General features: G+C 38.7%; 1 protein-coding gene across 10 annotated transcripts in view; it reads left to right on the top strand.

Annotated features, from left to right (window-relative positions):
* PLCZ1 (phospholipase C zeta 1) overlaps window positions 1-18,577 on the top strand; it is a 347,938-nt gene that overhangs the window by 181,726 nt on the left and 147,635 nt on the right. For 3 of the 10 annotated variants that reach the window (XM_081592321.1, XM_081592316.1, XM_081592317.1), the window contains one exon: window positions 4,823-4,908. The exons of 5 other annotated variants lie outside the window; for them this stretch is intronic. The gene's annotated coding sequence lies outside the window, so the exon portion shown is untranslated. Of the gene's footprint in view, window positions 1-4,073; window positions 4,163-4,822; window positions 4,909-18,577 lie in introns of all 10 variants that reach the window. 2 more of the 10 variants (XM_081592320.1, XM_081592322.1) reach the window with 1 other exon arrangement.

The following is an 18,577-nucleotide window of genomic DNA, read 5'->3' on the forward strand; positions in this document are numbered from 1 at the left end:
TAATTCCTGTGGATGCCAGCTTGTTCATCTCTGGGATAATGGGGGAGGATAAGCAATGAGACCTCAGAGGTCACTGCCTCGGTCACTGTTCGGTAACTCCAGCCTCTAGGAACCTGTAGGCAGCTGTGACCACTGTGGGAACAGAGTGCGGGGGAGGAGGAAAAGTCTCAGTTTATTGGTGACTCATTCTGGCACCGACTTGGCCTTCTGAAAGTAATTTAACTCCACTGGGCTGAACCTCGTCATAATTAATAACAGGATACCTGTTTATAGAGCAGGTCCAGTATTATCAACAAAGCGCTGCCGCAGGCAGAGGCTGGCAAGAAGAAACAATGGCAGCAGAAAAAGAAGAAACGAGAAGGGAGAGAGGACAGCAATAGCTTCCAACATTCTTTGGGTTGTAGGGGCCTTGCAGGGGGGGAAGTTGTGGGTTCATATGTATAGTGCAGTTGAGATTTTATGGAATTAATACTTCACTGCCTGTTGGGTACCAGACAGAGTGCTGAATGCTTTTTCTATGTAACTTGTGTAATCTCTTTAACAGTCCTGGGCAGTCGCTGTTTTTATACTTCTTCAACTGAGGCTAGGAAAATAGCTTGCTTGATATAACAGGTTTGAACTCAGGTCTACAGGGCTTGCATAAATGCTTTGAACTTGAAAATAATTGTACAATCTAGACTATACTTAAAGAGACATAGCATATATATATATATATATATATATATATATATTTATTTATTTAAAAGCAAGCAGATTTTCTGCTGGAGTCATTGCCTCTTCTTTCTAGTGTCTAACTTTGTCTTAAAATCCCAGTGTGTCAATCTGTCCTTCAGCCTTAGAAAATACTCAAGGATTCTGGGGTGGGAAGAAAATGGAAGGAAATGAACTTTGAAGTTAGAAATCTGGCCTTGGATTTTATTCTCACAGTTAGGTGTCGTGTGTATGTGTGGGTGTGTACTTAGTCGTGTCTGACTCGGTGGCCCCATGGACTGTAGCCTGCCAGGCTCCTCTGTCCATGGAAATTTCCAGGCAAGAATACTGGAGTGGGTTGCCATTTCCTTCTCCAGGGGATTTTCCTAACCCAGGGATCGAACTTGTGTCTCTTGCATTGGCAGGTGGATTCTTAACCCTGCACCACTTGGGAAGCCCTAGGTGATCTTTGGAATCTATAAAATAGGATTACTATTAGGTTGTTTCTTCTAAGGATGAATGAGTTATGGGGACATACCTAGCATGGTGCTTTTCACTTATGGGGCACTAAATTATTGGCTTCCTTTCTTGAAATTTTAGATAGGATTCATTTGTTTCATGATTTCCCAAATTATGCTTTGCCAAAGGTTAGGAGTTGTGAGAGATGTTACTAATATTCATCATTAAACCATTTTTAATGGTCGGCTATTTGGCATTAAGTAAATTATTCTTTTTCCTTTATTCTTACCACCCCTCCCCCCAAATATTCTACCACGTAGGGCTCATTGTATTAAGAAGCTAAATGTAAAAACTAAAAAATAAAACCATTTAGAAAAAAACATATAAAAATATTTATATGATCTTTTGATAGGGAGGATTTCTTTAAAAAGACAAAACTCCAAAACGTGGAGGAGAGAATTTTGACTGTATTAAACTTCTGTATGACAAAAGACACTATTAAAATATATACCAGCGATAGACTGTAAGAAGACATTCAAATGTATTTTACCCACAAAGGATTAGTATCTGAACATATAAGCATTCTTAGGTATTAGTAAGAAAAAGGCAAACAATGTGATAGAAAAATAAGCAAAGGGTATAAATTGACAGTTCACAAAAGGATATGTCACATGGCCAAGAACGTAAAAAAAGAATAACTTCACTGATAATTGAGGAAGTGCCAACTAATATAAAAATACTTTACACTGATGAAATTCACAAAAATTGAAAAGATTGACAATACATACCTTTTTATTGTTAGTTATTAATATTATTTCTACTATATTTGTGTGTTTTACTAGCAGTATAGTAACATACCTCAACAGCATAGTAACATACCTTGACACACAAACACATGCAAATGAGATAGATTGCATAAGGATTGGGAAAGAAGACACAAAACTTATTATTTATAAAGAGTGGAATATCTACCAAGAAAATCCAACAGAAAGTCCAGACGAACTGTTAAAACCAATAAGATAGTTTAGCAAGTTGATAACGTTTAAGGTGAAGTTTTTTTTTTTTTTTAATTCGATTTTGGGGACTTCCCTGGCAGTCTACTGGTTATGACTCCAATGCAGTGGGCATGGGTTCGATCCCTGATTGGGGAACTAAAATCCCATGTGCCGAGTGGCGTGGCCGAAAAAAAGTTCAGTTTGTATAAACTGTACAGTAGTAACTACAAGAGCCTTTAATGCTGTTCAGTAAATAATTTTGGTTCTGTCTTAGCACATGGCAGGGTTTTACTTTTTTATCCCTTTAAAGTTAGCCTTGATCAGATGACTGTCTCTGACCAATGAAATGTAATCAGAAGTGACACCTGTCACTTCCAGGTGAAAGCATTGGGAACTAGTATTGATACATGACTGGCAGCACTTTTTCATTGTTTCTCAGAACATGGCAGTCTGCTGGCTAATAGCTATTTTGTCAGTTGGGCCCTGGGGTGAGAAAAAATAGAGCAGTGGCCCACCTAATGCATGTTAGACATGCAGCATAAACAAGAAGTAAACTTTGTTGCTTTCAGTCACTGAGATTTTAGAGTTAAAACTTCTGTGAGTCCATAAGAATGAAATCTGTGAGGGTTGACGCAGGAATAGATAAGCCAGTGGAATAGAAAAGGAAATTTAGAGCCAAATCTGTTTATTTGAGGAGTGTGGTAATAAAATTTGGCAGAAACAAGATGCATTATTCAATAAATGATATTATGACAAAAATTGATACAGAAAAAGTTTATATCTGTTCATTTATACAAAGTGAATTCCAGATGAACTAAAAGCCTAAATTTAAAAAGTAAAATAATAAAATATAGAGAAGAAACATGGGAAAATATAATTTTAGTTATATCAGGTCAAGATTCCTTAACGTAGAAGCACAGACTAATAAGGAAAATATTAATAAATCTAACTACATAATCACTTCTGTAATATACCATGAACAATGTGAAAAAAGAAGATAAAAACTGCCAGAAATTTTTAATGTATATAACCATTTAAGTATTAGTATCCAGAATATGTAAAGAGCTTCTGCAAATTAATGATAGAAAGCAAACCAACCCAATAGAAAGATAGGCAAAGGCCCTGATGGGCAATTCACAGAGGAAAGTGAATGCAAATGAAATTTTGAAAAGGTTTCAACATTGTTAGTATTCAATTAAAAGTCATGACATGCTATATCAAGCTTATATAATGAATACAATGTAATAACTCTGGTGACACCTGCTGGAGAGATTATGTATTAACAATGGTGTTATAAATGTGAAAAGAGATGGAGACAGCAGAGGATGAGATATTTGGATAGTATCACCAACTCAAAGGACATGAATTTGAGCGAACTCCGAGAGGTAGCGGAGGACAGAGGAGCCTGGCATGCTACAGTCTATGGGGTCCCAAAGAGTAAAACACGACTTAGCAACTGAACAACAACAAATAAATATGAGGGTACTTGTGTGCTGTGACCCAGCAATTATACATTTAGGGAGAAATTCATGTATATAAGCAGACACATTATATAATTATTTTTCAACACTGTGTTATAGAGCCAAACAAATAAACAAATTTGAACTGCAGGTGCCAGCATAGATCAATGTCAGAAATATGATTTTTAGGGACTCCCTTGATAGTCCAGTGACTGAGACTCCCCACTTCCAATGCAGGGGGCCTGGGTTCCATCCCTGGTCAGGGAACTATATCCCACAAGGAGAAACTAAAAAAAAGATCCAATGTGCCACCACTAACACCTGGCACACTCCAATAAATAAATAGATATTAAAAAAATAAATATACTTTAAAAAATAGATTTATCAGAGGGAAACGGTTAAAAGGGTATGTTTAGTATGTATGTAAAGTTTTAAAGTACACTAATATTAGTACATTTTGTTTATGTAGTTAAATGTCTCAAAACTTGTATGGAAAACATACACAACAATTTCAGCAAAGTGATTGTTTGAGAGGAAGAAGAGAGGAAAACAAGGGAGGTAGGTCTTTAACTTTAGCTGCAACATTTTATTTTTTCACAAGGAAAAGTTGGAACATATACTGGGAAACATTAACATCTGTTCATATTAGAGGTCTGTTAATAGGTCACTGTTACCGTATTTCTGCACTTTTCATGTTTGAAGTATTTCATGATTAAAATTTAAACTTGAAATATCCTTGGATGGTATATTTGTATTGTAAAACAATTGTTCTTAAATCTTACAGCTAAGCAAAGGAGGAGGAAATGGCAACCCACTCCAGTATTTTTGCCTAGAGAATCCCATGGGCAGAGCAGCCTGGCGGCTACAGTCCATGGAGTCACAAAAAGTCGGACACGACTGAGTGACTAATACTTTATAGTCGGTCCTTTGTTTATCATAAATAAGACAGTTTTTCCTCAGGTGTGTGTTTTTTTATCCATGTTTTAAAACAGGTGGCTTAATTATTTCTGGGATCTTTAGCAACAATTATGTATATTCTTAAACCCCACCCCCTGAGTTTATATGTCAAAGCCTGTTATCCCCATGTAATGGTCAGTTGGAGATTTGGCCTTTGAGAGAGAATTCAATTTAGATGAGGTCTTAAGGGTGAGAACCTTGTGATGGGTTAGTGTCCTTATAAGAAGAGAAAGAGATACAAGAGTTCTCTTTGTCATACAGGGGCACAAGAACATGGCCATCTGCAAGCCAGGAAGAGAACCTGACCATTCTAGCACTCTGATCTCAGCCTTTTAGCCTCCAGAACTGTAAGAAATAAATTTCTGTTGCTTATGTTAAAAAAAAAAATTGTAAGGTCCTCAAGCTTAATTTGAAGATGTTCGCTTGATTGTCACACATTCCTCAGGAAGTAGATGCTATAATCTCTTTTTATTTTAAAGATTTTTTTTTTTTTTGGATGTGGACCATTTAAAAAATCTGTATTGGATTTGTTACAATATTGCTTCTGTTTTATATTTTGGTTTTTTGGAGGCACGTGGGATCTTAGCTCCCTGACCAGGGATCAAACATGCAGCCCCTGTATTGGAAGGTGAAGTGTTAACCATTGGACCGCCAGGGACATCCCCACCAGAATCTGACATGAAGATCATGGGACTGGGACAGATTGCCTCCGGTCTTCTATTGAAAAGCAGCAAGGCTATTCCTTGTACTTGGGATTTCATCCCTTAAATCAAATCATTCTTTTCTGCCTTCAACTGTCATCATTTTTTTGTTTTCCTTTCGTGCACAGTGGGGTCCATACTGGGCAAAGGTGACCTAGAAATAACAACTCTTTGGCCGTGGTCTCAGCGATCTCCTTTTTGTTGCATATTCTAATTTGCCTTCAATGTATAGGACTGTTAATGATTTTAAGTCCTAGCATGAAAAAGCAGACTAGAAACATTTCAAAGGAAATTTTTTAGGCAAGCATTATGAATTCTGAGCGAATAAGATATCCTTAAGGTAACAGGTATCTGCAGGAAGAAATGAGAAAGTAAGAGTGAAATGAACCAGGGAGAGGAGGAGAGCAAGATGATGGAAGGAGAGAAAAGAGAGAGAAGAGGAACAGGATCTAGGATGATAAAGTGCTGCTGACAAGGGCCTCATGGGCTCTTCAGTGGCCCGCAGGCTCCTTCGCGTCTGCTGTCATCCATCCTTTCTGGTCATGCAGGGTTTTCCAGGTGGGAACCTGACATTTAGGAACGAGGCTTGCAATCCAGTCTGCTGCGGCCCATGCACTGACTTGTGTGTAATGCTGGCAATTGGCATTGTTGAAAGTGGAAGCAGACAAAATATTAAAGGGTGAGGAAAGGAGAAAAACTTGGACACATGGGAGCTGCAAGAGAAGAGTCACTGAAGGGTGTGACATGTAGGTCTTCTCTCTGCCAGGCAGAGTTCATTAAGTGGCCAGTGTCTGCCGCTTCCAGCTCACAAACAGAAAGATGGCAATGACAGCTCAGTTGTCACTAATAGATCAGACAACTCTTTCTTGACACTATTCCTCCAATTAAAGAGAGTATCAAATCCTACATTGGAAGTAATATAATTAACGTGTAAGATCAGCAAACTTTCTATGTAAATTGCACTTAAAAATATCAGACGTGAAGACCCTTTAGCTCGGTTCTAAGCTGAAATTTGTATAGAAAAAGGCAGAAACAAGCTTAGTGGGGGTATTTTTCATAAATTTGTGTGTATGGATGAAATTTTAAATACAGATAGATTTTTAAATACTGCACTGTTGAGCAATGCAGATTCTAAGAAAAGTAAGGAGAAATAAAATAAATATGAATGAAAGAATCCCTGTGGTATTGTTTACCAAAACACCTGTCTTGCTATATGAGAGAGGTGAATTTAATAATTGAATAATTTTTTTATTTGTTAAAATTTATGTATTAATCTCATCTATTGAGGGTCTGTTCTGTGCTTGGCATTGTTTTAGGTGTTTGGGATGTGTAAGTAAATCAAAGCCACAAAATCCCTGCTCATGTATGCCCTACATTTTACTAAAAGTAATAAATAAGCAAATTATATAATACTTTAGAAAGCAGTAAGTCATATAAAAATCCAGCCTAGAGGAGGCCAGGGAGCATGTGAGTTTGGGAGAAGGTCTGTGCTATACAGTTTTATACTAGGTAAGACCTCATGAGGAGCTGATACTTGAGCAAAGACATATAAGGAGGGGGAAAGGCTGTTTCACGCAGAGAGAACAGCTAGTACAGAGCCCTCAGGTTGGAGCATGCCTGGTGTGCTCAAGGACCAGCATGGAGGCCAGTGATGACTGGTACAGAGGGAGCAAGATGGCAGGTAGAGGATGGTATCATCAAGGTAGCAGGGGCTAGAGCACAGGGAACCCAGAGGCTGCTACGTTGCTTCAGTCGTGTCCGACTCTGGAACTCTGTGATCTGCAGCCCCTAAGGCTCCTCTGTCCATGTTATTCTCCAGGCAAGAATATTGGAGTGGGTTGCCATGCCCTCCTCCAGGGGATCTTCCCGACCCAGGGATTGAACCCGAGGAGTCTCCTATGTCTCCTGCATTAGCAGGTAAGGTTCTTTACCACTAGTGCCACCTGGGAAGCCCCATGTAGAAGCTAGCGTAAGGCTTTTGTCTTCAGGGGGCCTTTGGGGTATTTTGAGAAGAGTGACATGATCAAACTTTGATTTTAGAAGGATCACTGTTGAGAATCGACTGTGGAATGGTGAGTATGAAAGTACATGGATCAATAAGCATTCCAGTGCAGTAATCCAGGTCGAAGATGATGGTTGGAGCAAGGACAGCAGTGGATCTTGGAGCCAACACATTTCTCTGATAGAATGGATAGAAAGAATGTGGAGTGAAAGAGAAAGACAGAAAATCAGAATGACCCTTGAGGTTTTTGACAAAAGCACCTGCCAGGGTGGGATTATGGTCAGATGAGTTAGGAATCTACAGGTTTAGAGTGAAAGATTAGGAGTTTGCTTTTAGACTTGTTTAAATTTGAGACAGCTATTAAATATACGGGACTTCCCTTGTGGCTCAAGGGTAAAGAATCTGCCTGCCAGCGTGGGGGACACGAGTTTGATCCTTGGGTGGGGAAGATGCCCTGGAGGAGGAAATGGTGACCCTCTCTAGTATTCTTGCCTGGGAATTCCAATGAATGGAGGAGCCTGGCAGGCTACAGTCCATGGGGTCACTAAAGAGTCAGACACGACTGAGCAACTAAACAGTGAAAACATTAGGTACACAAATCGAGGTTGTATCAGTTCAGTTCAGTGGCTCAGTCATGTTTGACTCTTTGTGACCCCATGGACTGCAGCATGCCAGGCCTCCCTGTCCATCACCAACTCCTAGAGTCCACTCAAACTCATGTCCATCGAGTCGGTGATGCCATCCAACCATCTCATCCTCTGTCATCCCCTTCTCCTCCTGCCCTCAATCTTTCTCAGCATCAGGGTCTTTTCAAATGAGTAAGCTCTTTGCATCAGTTGGCCAAAATATTGGAGTTTCAGCTTCAACACCTGTCCTTCCAATGAACATTCAGGACTGATTTCCTTTAAGATGGATTGATTGGATCTCCTTGCAGTCCAACGGACTCTCAAGAGTCTTCTCCAACACCACAGTTCAAAAACGTCAATTCCTCGGCGCTCAGCTTTCTTTATTATCCAACTCTCACATCCATACATGACCACTGGAAAAACCATAGCCTTGACTAGACGGACTTTTGTTGGCAAAGTAATGTCTCTGCTTTTTAATATGCTATCTAGGTTGGTCATAACTTTTCTTCCAAGGAGTAAGCGTCTTTTAATTTCATGGCTGCAGTCAGCATCTGTAGTGATTTTGGAGCCCCCCAAAATAAAGTCTGCCACTGTTTCCACGGTTTTTCCATCTATTTGCCATGAAGTGATGGGACTGGATGCCATGCTCTTAGTTTTCTGAATGTTGAACTTTAAGCCAACTTTTTCACTCTCCTCTTTCACCTTCATCAAGAGGCTCTTTAGTTCTTCTTCACTTTCTGCCATAAGGGTGGTGTCATCTGCATATCTGAGGTTATTGATATTTCTCCCGGCAATCTTGATTCCAGCTTGTGTTTCATCCAAAATCACTGCAGATGGTGATTGCAGCCATGAAATTAAAAGACACTTACTCCTTGGAAGGAAAGTTATGACCAACCTAGATAGCATATTAAAAAACAGAGACATTACTTTGCCAACAAAGGTCCATCTAGTCAAGGCTATGGTTTTTCCAGTGGTCATGTATGGATGTGAGAGTTGGACGGTGAAGAAAGCTGAGCACCGAAGAATTGATGCTTTTGAACTGTGGTGTTGCAGAAGACTCTTGAGAGTCCCTTGGACTGCAAGGAGATCCAACCAGTCCATCCTAAAGGAGATCAGTCCTGGTTGTTCATTGGAAAGACTGATGCTGAAGCTGAAACTCCAGTACTTTGGCCCCCTCATGTGAAGAGTTGACTCACCGGGAGAGACCCTAATGCTGAGAAGGATTGGGGGCAGGAGGAGAAGGGGATGACAGAAGATGAGATGGCTAGGTGGCATCACCTACTCGATGGATATGAGTTTGGGTAAACTCCGGGAGTTGGTGATGGACAGGGAGGTGTGGCGTGCTGCATTCATGGGGTCGCAAAGAGTCGGACAGGACTGAGTGACTGAACTGAACTGAACCACTTGTACTTCATCCAGCCCAGCGTTTCTCATCATGTACTCTGCATATAAGTTAAATTAGCAGGGTGACATTATACACCCTTGACATCCTCCTTTCCCGATTTGGAACCAGTCTGTTGTTCCATGTCCAGTTCTAACTGTTGCTTCCTGACCTGCATATAGATTTCTAAGAGGTGGGTCAAGTGTTCTGGTATTCCCATTTCTTTCAGAATTTTCCAGTTTATTGTGATCCACAGAGTCAAAGGCTTTGGCATAGTCAATAAAGCAGAAGTAGGTATTTTTCTGAAACTGTCTTGCTTTTTCGATGATCCAGCAGATGTTGGACCGGAATCTGATCACATGGACCACAGCCTTGTCTAACTCAATGAAACTATGAGCCATGCCGTGTTGGGCCATCTAAGACGGATGGGTCATGGTGGAGAGTTCTGACAAAATGTGGTCCACCGGAGAAGGGAATGGCAAACCACTTCAGTATTCCTGGCTTGAGAACCCCATGAACAGTATGAAAAGGCAAAAAGAGGTTATATAGTTAGCACCTGCATAGAAGAAGCTGGATTTTAGAAGAGAAGTCTGGGTTGGAGACATAGAAATCATCCCATGATCCAAAGTGATAGGATGAGATAAGATTTCCTGGAAAATAAACATGGATGGATAAAGGAAAGAAGCCCAAGGACCAAGACCCAGGGTTCTCCAGTATTAAAAGGTGGAGAGAAGAGGAGAAACTAGCAGTAGAGACTGAGAAGGAAACCTTGGTAAATAGGAGGAAAATCAAGGAAATATAGTATTGGCAAAAGACATGGGAAGAAAGTGTGTTAAAGAGGAATGGGGGATCAGGTATGTTAAGTGCTGATGAAGTTTAGCAATGGGGAGGTCATTGGTGACATCACTGGTGACATTGTGGAGTCATGAGAGCAGAAGGCTTGTGGGAGCAGATTGTTAACAGCTCTTATATTTTGCAAACCGTTTTTCAAAGCTCTATTAAAAAATTACAAGCTTGTCATTTAAAGTCATTAGACTTTAAAACATGAACTTACATTCATTTGTCCAATCATCCCCTTTTTTCCTCTTACCACTTCGTTTTGTTTGTGATACAACCAGGAATACACAATACCCAGACTATGTCAGAATGATATTGTTTGTGATTGTACTGTATCGTTGAGTTATTTTCTTATTTGCATTTTTCTTCACAGCACTAACTATGGTAATTTGGGGACAATGTGTAATACTCAGAATTTTCCAACATAGATTGATACATTAATTGAAAAATTGTTGCTTTAACTACACCAAGCACCTTGGCTGGAAGCTTACTCCCAATATGAGAACATGTGTTGAAATACTTCATCCCAAGATGTTGGTTTACTGTGATGAAACAGTATCTATCTGTAACTTTATTTACTAGGGAAAAGTTCATTGACAGTGATCAGTTATTCACCCCTCCGTAAGTCTACATCTTTGCAGTGCCCTTCCACCATGGTTGGAGGGATCTGTCCCCCTCTTTGGCAACGGGTTCAGCCACGTGGCTTGCTTTGGTCAATGGATGTTCACAGATATAAGAAAAGGCTTGAAGTGGGCTTGTATGTTGGGGTTTGCTCTTCTTAGCCTCTGCCGTCACCACGGGAAGTTGTGGTGCTCAAGTTCCTCAAGTTTTCCTGCTAGGGCATGTTGAACCAAACCATGTCACCCCAGTAGTCATCACTGTCTGGGTGATCCAACTACCAGCTGGCTCCCAGACATGTCAGTGAGAAAAACTCACAAAAGCCACTGAAATTTTGGGGTAATAAATAACTGACGCTCTACCTTTTTCTACCCTTTTCTCAGTATACTCATGTCATTGAAAGTGGATAATTGACTTAGAGGCAATGCAGCTTAGAAAATTTTATATTTTTCTATATTGATACATTTCCAACTTAAGACCACTTACTTGTCTGTGAGCCTAGAGTTAAAACCCTGCTCGCATTCCAAGCAAGTGACTTCTACTTTTCTGAAAAAATTAAATTAATTTGCATGAGCTCTTTTAATTTCTTTCCTGACAATGCCTTAATTTGCCTTTCGACTATTATCTTTTTTTTATTTTTTGCCTTCTGTCAAGTTTGGCAGAAGAAACACATCCTTTTCATGGCTGCTGCTGCTGCTGCTAAGTTGCTTCAGTCATGTCCGACTCTGTGCGACCCCATAGACGGCAGCCCACCAGGCTCCCCCGTCCCTAGGATTCTCCAGGCAAGAACACTGGAGTGGGTTGCCATTTCCTTTTCCAATGCATGAAAGTGAAAAGTGAAAGTGAAGTTGCTCAGTCATGTCTGACTCTTAGCGACCCCATGGACTGCAGCCTACCAGGCTCCTCCGTCCATGGGATTTTCCAGGCAAGAGTACTGGAGTGGGGTGCCATTGCCTTCTCCTTTTCATGGCTAACCCTACCAAATTGTTCTCTTGACTCATCCCTTTACCCTCTCCCTGACTTTGCTCCATCAAGTATTCTTTTTACTTTCTTTTTTTGGCAGGGGTTGATTTTTTATGTTTATTTTTTTCATATATTTTTAATTAATTGTTATTGGAATATAGTTGCTTTATAATGTTGTGTTAGTTTCTGTTGTATAGCAAAGTGAATCAGCTGTATGTTTACATATATTCCCTTTTATACACTATTGATACTATGTATAAAATAGATACGTTTTATACATAGGTTTTCATTAGTTTTAATGAAAACCTACTGTATAGCACTGAGGACTCTACTCAATGCTCTCTGGAGACCTTTATGGGTCCAAGTGTTTGGGAAGTCCAAGTATTATTTTTATTTTCTATCCTCACTCTATTTTGCTCCATTTGCTCCTTCCCTTCAGCATAAAGATTAACTTATATTTCTTCTAAGAACAGAACCTCACGTTTTTCCATGTTACCCATGCCCTGAAGTTACCATTAGAACTCTCTGCATAATTTTACTTTTATCATGTCTACTTTCTCAGTTCTTACTTATTTTTTCACTTGGAGCTATGTAAATCCTGCCAACTGAAACTGCGCTTTTAAAGACCACCATTGATCCTCTCCAGCCTTATAATAGGTAGCTCCTTAAGATCATGTAATGCTATTGACCACTTTACTTCTTCTATGAAACTCTCTGTTATAGATTCTTGAGATACAGCACTCAGCCGTTTCTTTCCCCACCTTCTTTCTGGTTTTCTTTTCCTTTTCTAATCACTTACCTTTAAATACTCCCCAAAGCTCACCTTTTAGCTTTTCTCTTCTCTTCTCCTTCCCCTCCTTTCCTCTTGAGAAATCTCACAGGCTCTCGTGTTTCAACTATAATCTCTATGCCTAGGGCTTGTAAAACTACCTGATTCCAGATGTGTTCAGTAAGTCCCCTATAAATGAATGAGTTCTGTTCCAAGAGCATTTTCCTAGTCCAGTTTGTTTGTCAGTCCAACAAAGTTAGCCTAGCTACCCAACTAACACAATTGGCTATATAGTACTATACTATAATAGGTTTATAATAGTTTTCATGCAAATAATACATAAAAAGCAACCACAAAAAATAAAATATTTTTTATCGTACAGTATAGTACCTTAAAAATTGCAGTAGTACAGTACAACAGCTGGCATACAGGGACTGGCATCAGGTGAACAGGCAAGAAGAGTTACTGACTGGAGTGGGGAGAGGAGGAGGAAGATGGTAGAGCTGAAGGAGCGATAGCAACAGGAGAGAGAGGGCAAGCTGTAATGTCACTCACACCTGATGCTGATGGAATGCACGTTTGCATCTGAAAACTAGCAACTTGTAGGTTTGTATGTAGGGGATTTAACTGTATTCCCAGTTGCTCACAGGATAACTCTAGTATTTCAAACTCACGTGTTGATAATCAAATAAGTTATTTTCTCTATTTTCATGGGTTTGTGCTACAGTATTACAAACAGCATCATTATTTTCTTAAAATGGTAACTTCAGATACATCTTCAATTCTTCCATTTAGTTTATATTCAATCTCTAAGCTTTCACTGGATACTGTGTGTGTTAGTTGCTAAGTCATGTCCGACTCTTTCCGACCCTATGGATTGTAGCCCACCAGGCTCCTCTGTCCATGGGATTCTCCAGGCAAGAATACTGGAGTGGGTTGCCATTTCCTTCTCCAGAGGATCTTCCCCACCCAGGGATTGATTCAGCATCTCTCTTCCTTTTCTGACCTTCCAGCCATTATCTTGTTTTAACTCTCATTACCTTTCAACTGCATTATTGCAGTAATTCTCTAGTCTTTTCCTCATCTAATCTGCCTCGTTTAAATTCTAGAAGAATCTTTCTAAAGCAAAATTCTGATTAGATTATTCCTCTACTTCGAAACCTCTATTGTTTCCTCATCAGTTACACACTAGTGTTTACACACTAGGGTTTCTCAAAACATCCTAATACAGATATAGAACAGATTAAGCTGAAATAATTGTGGAAATGCAGATTTTGGGGCGCATCCTCAAGCCCCCTGAATCAGACTCTGGACACAGGGACCTGGAGTGGGCAACAGCCTGCTCTTTGAATGACTGAATATACTAAAGTTTGCAATTCTCTAGCTTAAATTTGCCTGCATGTTAAATTTGATACATGGATTAGTTCCTCAAATCAAGGTTGGTTTGTAATTCCACATGGACTTCTTGTTATTCAGATCTACTTGGATTTTTCATATATTTTGAAAAATAATAAAATTGTTCTTACTTTATATGTCAAATTTCTATTTATGTTTTTATATCTAAGATGATTATATTCAAGAATAAGCACTTTCTGTTATGTTTTTACAGAAGATGGTCCTTATTTTTTTTGCATCTGAGGGAGCAAAGTGTCCTCCAATGACTGGGACAAGCTGTGTCTTTCCGTCCTTTTTGGAGGGATGCTGCTCTTCTTTTGGGCTCTGGGTCATTTCTTTTTCACTCCCTCTTCAGTCTTCCAGGGAAAAAGAAGGACAGTAGCTATCTTAGACTAATAGCTGGTGGGCTGGCCTGAGTGAATGTCAGCATAGGCCAAGGTGTTCTTTAAGAGTGGATGGAAAGGGCTGAGATTCACATAAAGTGGTGGAGTAAGAGGACCTGAACCATCTTTCATTTCCAGGTATTAAAAATTCTTGATAAAACTTGACACGAAACTCTCTTAAGTACATAACTGAGTTCACAACATAGAGAGAACTTTACAAGTGATAGATACAAAACTGAAAATGGAAAGGAGCAAAGTGCCATGACTGCTAAAAAGTAGTCCAGTGGGGCAAGGACATTGCTTAAATTTGAATCTGTGCGAGTCTTTGCTTACAGTTTTCATTAAAGAAAGTGCCTTCTTCAGCATTTAATGACACAAAAGGAGATGATTTCCAAGTTATTTGATACTTAACCAGAAAGCTTTACTTGATTTACCAGAGAGTGTGACTTTTATGTGACAAAACCCACCATGAATGAAGTGAAAATATATACCACAATCAAGTAAAAAATAATTACAATGCATGTAAAGAACAAAGGGTTAGTGTCTAGAATATATAAAGATCTCAAACAAATCATCATAATAATCATCAACCTAACAGGAAAATGTACAAATTATATGAACAGGCAGTTCATAGAGGAGAAAACTACTAATAAAAAAACTAAAATATGCCAGCCTGCGTCGCCTGTATTTCCTACATTTCAGGTGGATTCTTGACCCACTGAGCCACCTGGGAAGCCCTATGCTCCACTTCACTAGTAATCTAAGAAATTCAGACTGAATAAGAGTCAGATACCACTTCACATCCATCTGCTTGACAAATGTTTGTAGGACTAATGTTAGTATGTATTTGTGAGAATGTACACAGAAATAAATTGCTGTGGGAGAGTAAAATTTGTTCAAAGTTCTTTGGAAAGCAGTTTCCAACACCTGATAAAGTTTAAGATGCTTATGCCGTGTGATGTAGCATTTCACTTCTGACTGTTTTAGAAAAACTCTTATGTAAATTTACAAAGAGTTAATTCAAGAGTATTCACTACAGAGAAATAATAGTGAAACATTAAAAACAAACTAAATTTTCCTTATTAGTAGAAGGGAGAAATAAACTAGTATTAATTTATTCAATGTAATACTATATAGCCATTGAAAAGGAGTGAACTGTATATATATATATATATATATATACACACATATATATATACACATACACACACACACCCCTGTATGAATAAACCTTAAAATATAATGTTAAAGATATGGTACTATTTATGTAAAATTTTAGGTATACATACTTAATTATCTACTTATCTACCTACCTATTTACCTGTCTTTCTCCTCTGCCTAATTACCTTTTTACATTACATTTGAACTAGAATCTGTTAGAAGCACCTGTCTTATAAAAAATTAAAGCATTTTTTCTGTCATTAGGTAAATCTAAACCCAAGGTGTCTGAATCTTCCTGAGGAGCAAGAGAAACTACTCTTATATATATATATGGTACTGGTTTAATAAATACAAAATATGTGAGGACATTTATAGCTTAGATGGCCAAATTTTAATTCTTATTACAAGTATATTGTTTGGTTGAACAGTTTCCTAAAACAAAATTTGGAGTTTTCATATGCCTTCACATTCTTTGAATTTTGTAGTTAAATGTTGGCTAATGTGGGGATTTACTTTCTCCTCACTGAGCACTGAAGAAAGTCATTTACTTTAGTGAAAATAATAAGCAAAATTTGCACAGGTTTAGATTTAAGTAATATTATTATCTCGCTTAGCCAGTGTCATAGCAATTTCTTCATTGGCTTCCAGGGGTTGTTGAATATTAATATTTTCTAATCATGTCCTTCTTTTCCTGAAGCAGGTAATGACCAGTACAATGGTTTGACTTTGCAAAGTACCTCTTTCAACAATGTTTGTTCAATCCAAGGTTTCTCTCAAATACCACTGTGACATAGATTTTTCTCTTAATTTTATCCAATGCTGAGTTAACATTTTTAGATTTACTAGATTTATTAGCATTTCCACCATTGTTGTTCAGATGCTCAGTCATGTCTGATTCTTTGCGACCCATGGACTGCAGCACACCAGGCTTCCCTGTCCTTCACCATTCCACCATAGTACAAGAAAGACAGGCGTGAGACTGAGACACCCTGACCTCACAGAGTGACGATCCTGGGGGAGTAGAGTTAAGAGAAAATGTTTGGAGGGTGTCTTTTGCTCATATGTACCAGTTTATCTCTTTAAAGAAGATCAGTCATCAGAGCAATTATAGCAAAATATTAACATCTGCTTAATCTCTGTAGAGGCTACACGTGATTGAATTATTTTCTGTTTGAAAAATTTTATAATTAGACATTCAAAAGGGAGGGAGTGGAGGAGGAGAAATTGCACTTAGATAGGATAATCCTGATTCCAGGATTATCTACCTACCTCAGAGTCTATCTACCTCAGATTAAGCACATATTAAATCCAAGATCTCTAGGTGATTAAACATTTTTTCTTTTCTTTTCTTTTTTTTTTTAGTTTTTATAGGTAAACTGATGGAACTTTGTACCCTCTTTAAGCTTGCTTGTCAGTGGGCAGGCTATATGCTTATTGCCTTAGGACCATGCTCCTGCATTTTGCCAGCACCTGGATCCATACACCTATAGCTCCCAATCTTATTCTTGGCCAAGCTCTTGCTTCAGCTCCTGCATCAGTCCAGGCCCACAGTGAGCTTTACAACCACTTGCTCATGACCCCAGATTGCTTGATATTAACATTGTCTCCAACTTTTAGGGTTTCTGGGTTGAATCAGTCTACTTAGTTACTAGCTCTATGTTACCTGGGTTGATGTCAGCTAGTTCTCAGCATGGCTCTTATATACACAGTCTTAGGCAGTTTGGTCAACACTTCCCCAGACTTTTTGTGAGTAGTTCCACTCACAGCCTTTTCTGCAGCTTCTGTCTCAAATTTGCCTAATCCTTAAAAGCAGCTCTTTGGTGAGCACTGGAGATTAGTGACCACAGTTTGTAAAAGACTGGGAATGGAAACAAAGACTTGAGAATTATCAAGATATAGCCAATGGAAAATGTAATGGGAATGAATGAAATTATCCTGGAAGAGAGCTTAGAAATGCAAAAAGAGAAAACAAAGACTGAACTCTGGAATAACTCAAAATGTATGGCCCAAGGCAGTGGGAGAGGATTCAGTGAAGAAAACAAACCAAGTCAAGTGAGAAGAAAGAACCTGGAGGGAATGCTACCTTGGAAGCCAAGAAATAGAAAGTTCTAAGAAAGAGTGGTAAAAATGGTCATTGTTTTAGGATAGTAAATTAGAATAATGGCATTGGAGCTGAAAATTAAGATGTCATTGGATATTTCAACAAGAGAAGAACAGATAGGGCAGTAGAAGCCAGATTGACATGAATCAAATATGAAGTGAGGAAGTGGAAGTGAGAATAGACCATACCACTAATGTTCTAATGTGCATCGAAATCATTTGGATGGCATGCTGAAGCTGTTAAAAAATGGAGATGTCAGGCTCTCACTCTCAGAAGTTTAATTTAGTCTTAGCAAGGGCCAGAAATTTGCCATTTTAAAAACTTCCCAGTTTTAATAAAGACTGGACTGTAGTTTTAAAAACTGGCAATGAAACAGAAGGATTATATGGGGAAGAAGTCTAAATGCTAGTGAGGGTGACGAATACCTTATAATTTTAAACTTGCTTCTCCCACCCCAAAAACTTTCCTCCAGGGCAATTATGTGTTGTCCAGCCAAGATAAAGAACAGCCAGCTTAACAGTTATGCTTTTCATGGTAAATTATTTAATTGATTTTTGGTTTGAATCAATTTGGGCATCATGACCTAATATATCCTAGGGCCTGATGGCCCTTGGATAAACTGAATGTTGGTTTTTTAAGCCTTCAAAAAACATTTATTGTTTGATTTTTAGCTCTGCAGTCCCGAGAAACCAAGTACTTGAGGATTAAAAAAAAATTCTGAATTCTTTCCCGACCATCATTTTTTCAGCCTCCATTCTTGTTTGCCAAGAACAAAGATTACTAGTGATAACCTTCCAGGCAATCTTTGCAAGAAAAGCCGTTTACTGTTTTCAATCTTTACAAAAAACCTTTTATTATTTTCAGAGTTCTCGAGAGCTTGCTCTTTTCAAACCCTTGCCATCTGAATTCTACCCTTCCTATTCTGCTTAAATTTTACCATTTAAAGTTACTCAGTGATGTAAAAATTCACATTAAATTTGTTTTGTTTTTAATTTTTGACTATTCTGAAGCATTAGAGATTGTTAATATGACTTTTCTAATATTAACCTATTCTTTGGATGTTTCTTATTCTCCATGCT

The sequence above is a fragment of the Giraffa tippelskirchi genome, chromosome 4 (genome assembly GCF_054371585.1).
Source record: "Giraffa tippelskirchi isolate mGirTip1 chromosome 4, T2T-mGirTip1v1.2.pri, whole genome shotgun sequence".
NCBI classification, from domain to species: Eukaryota; Metazoa; Chordata; class Mammalia; order Artiodactyla; family Giraffidae; genus Giraffa; species Giraffa tippelskirchi.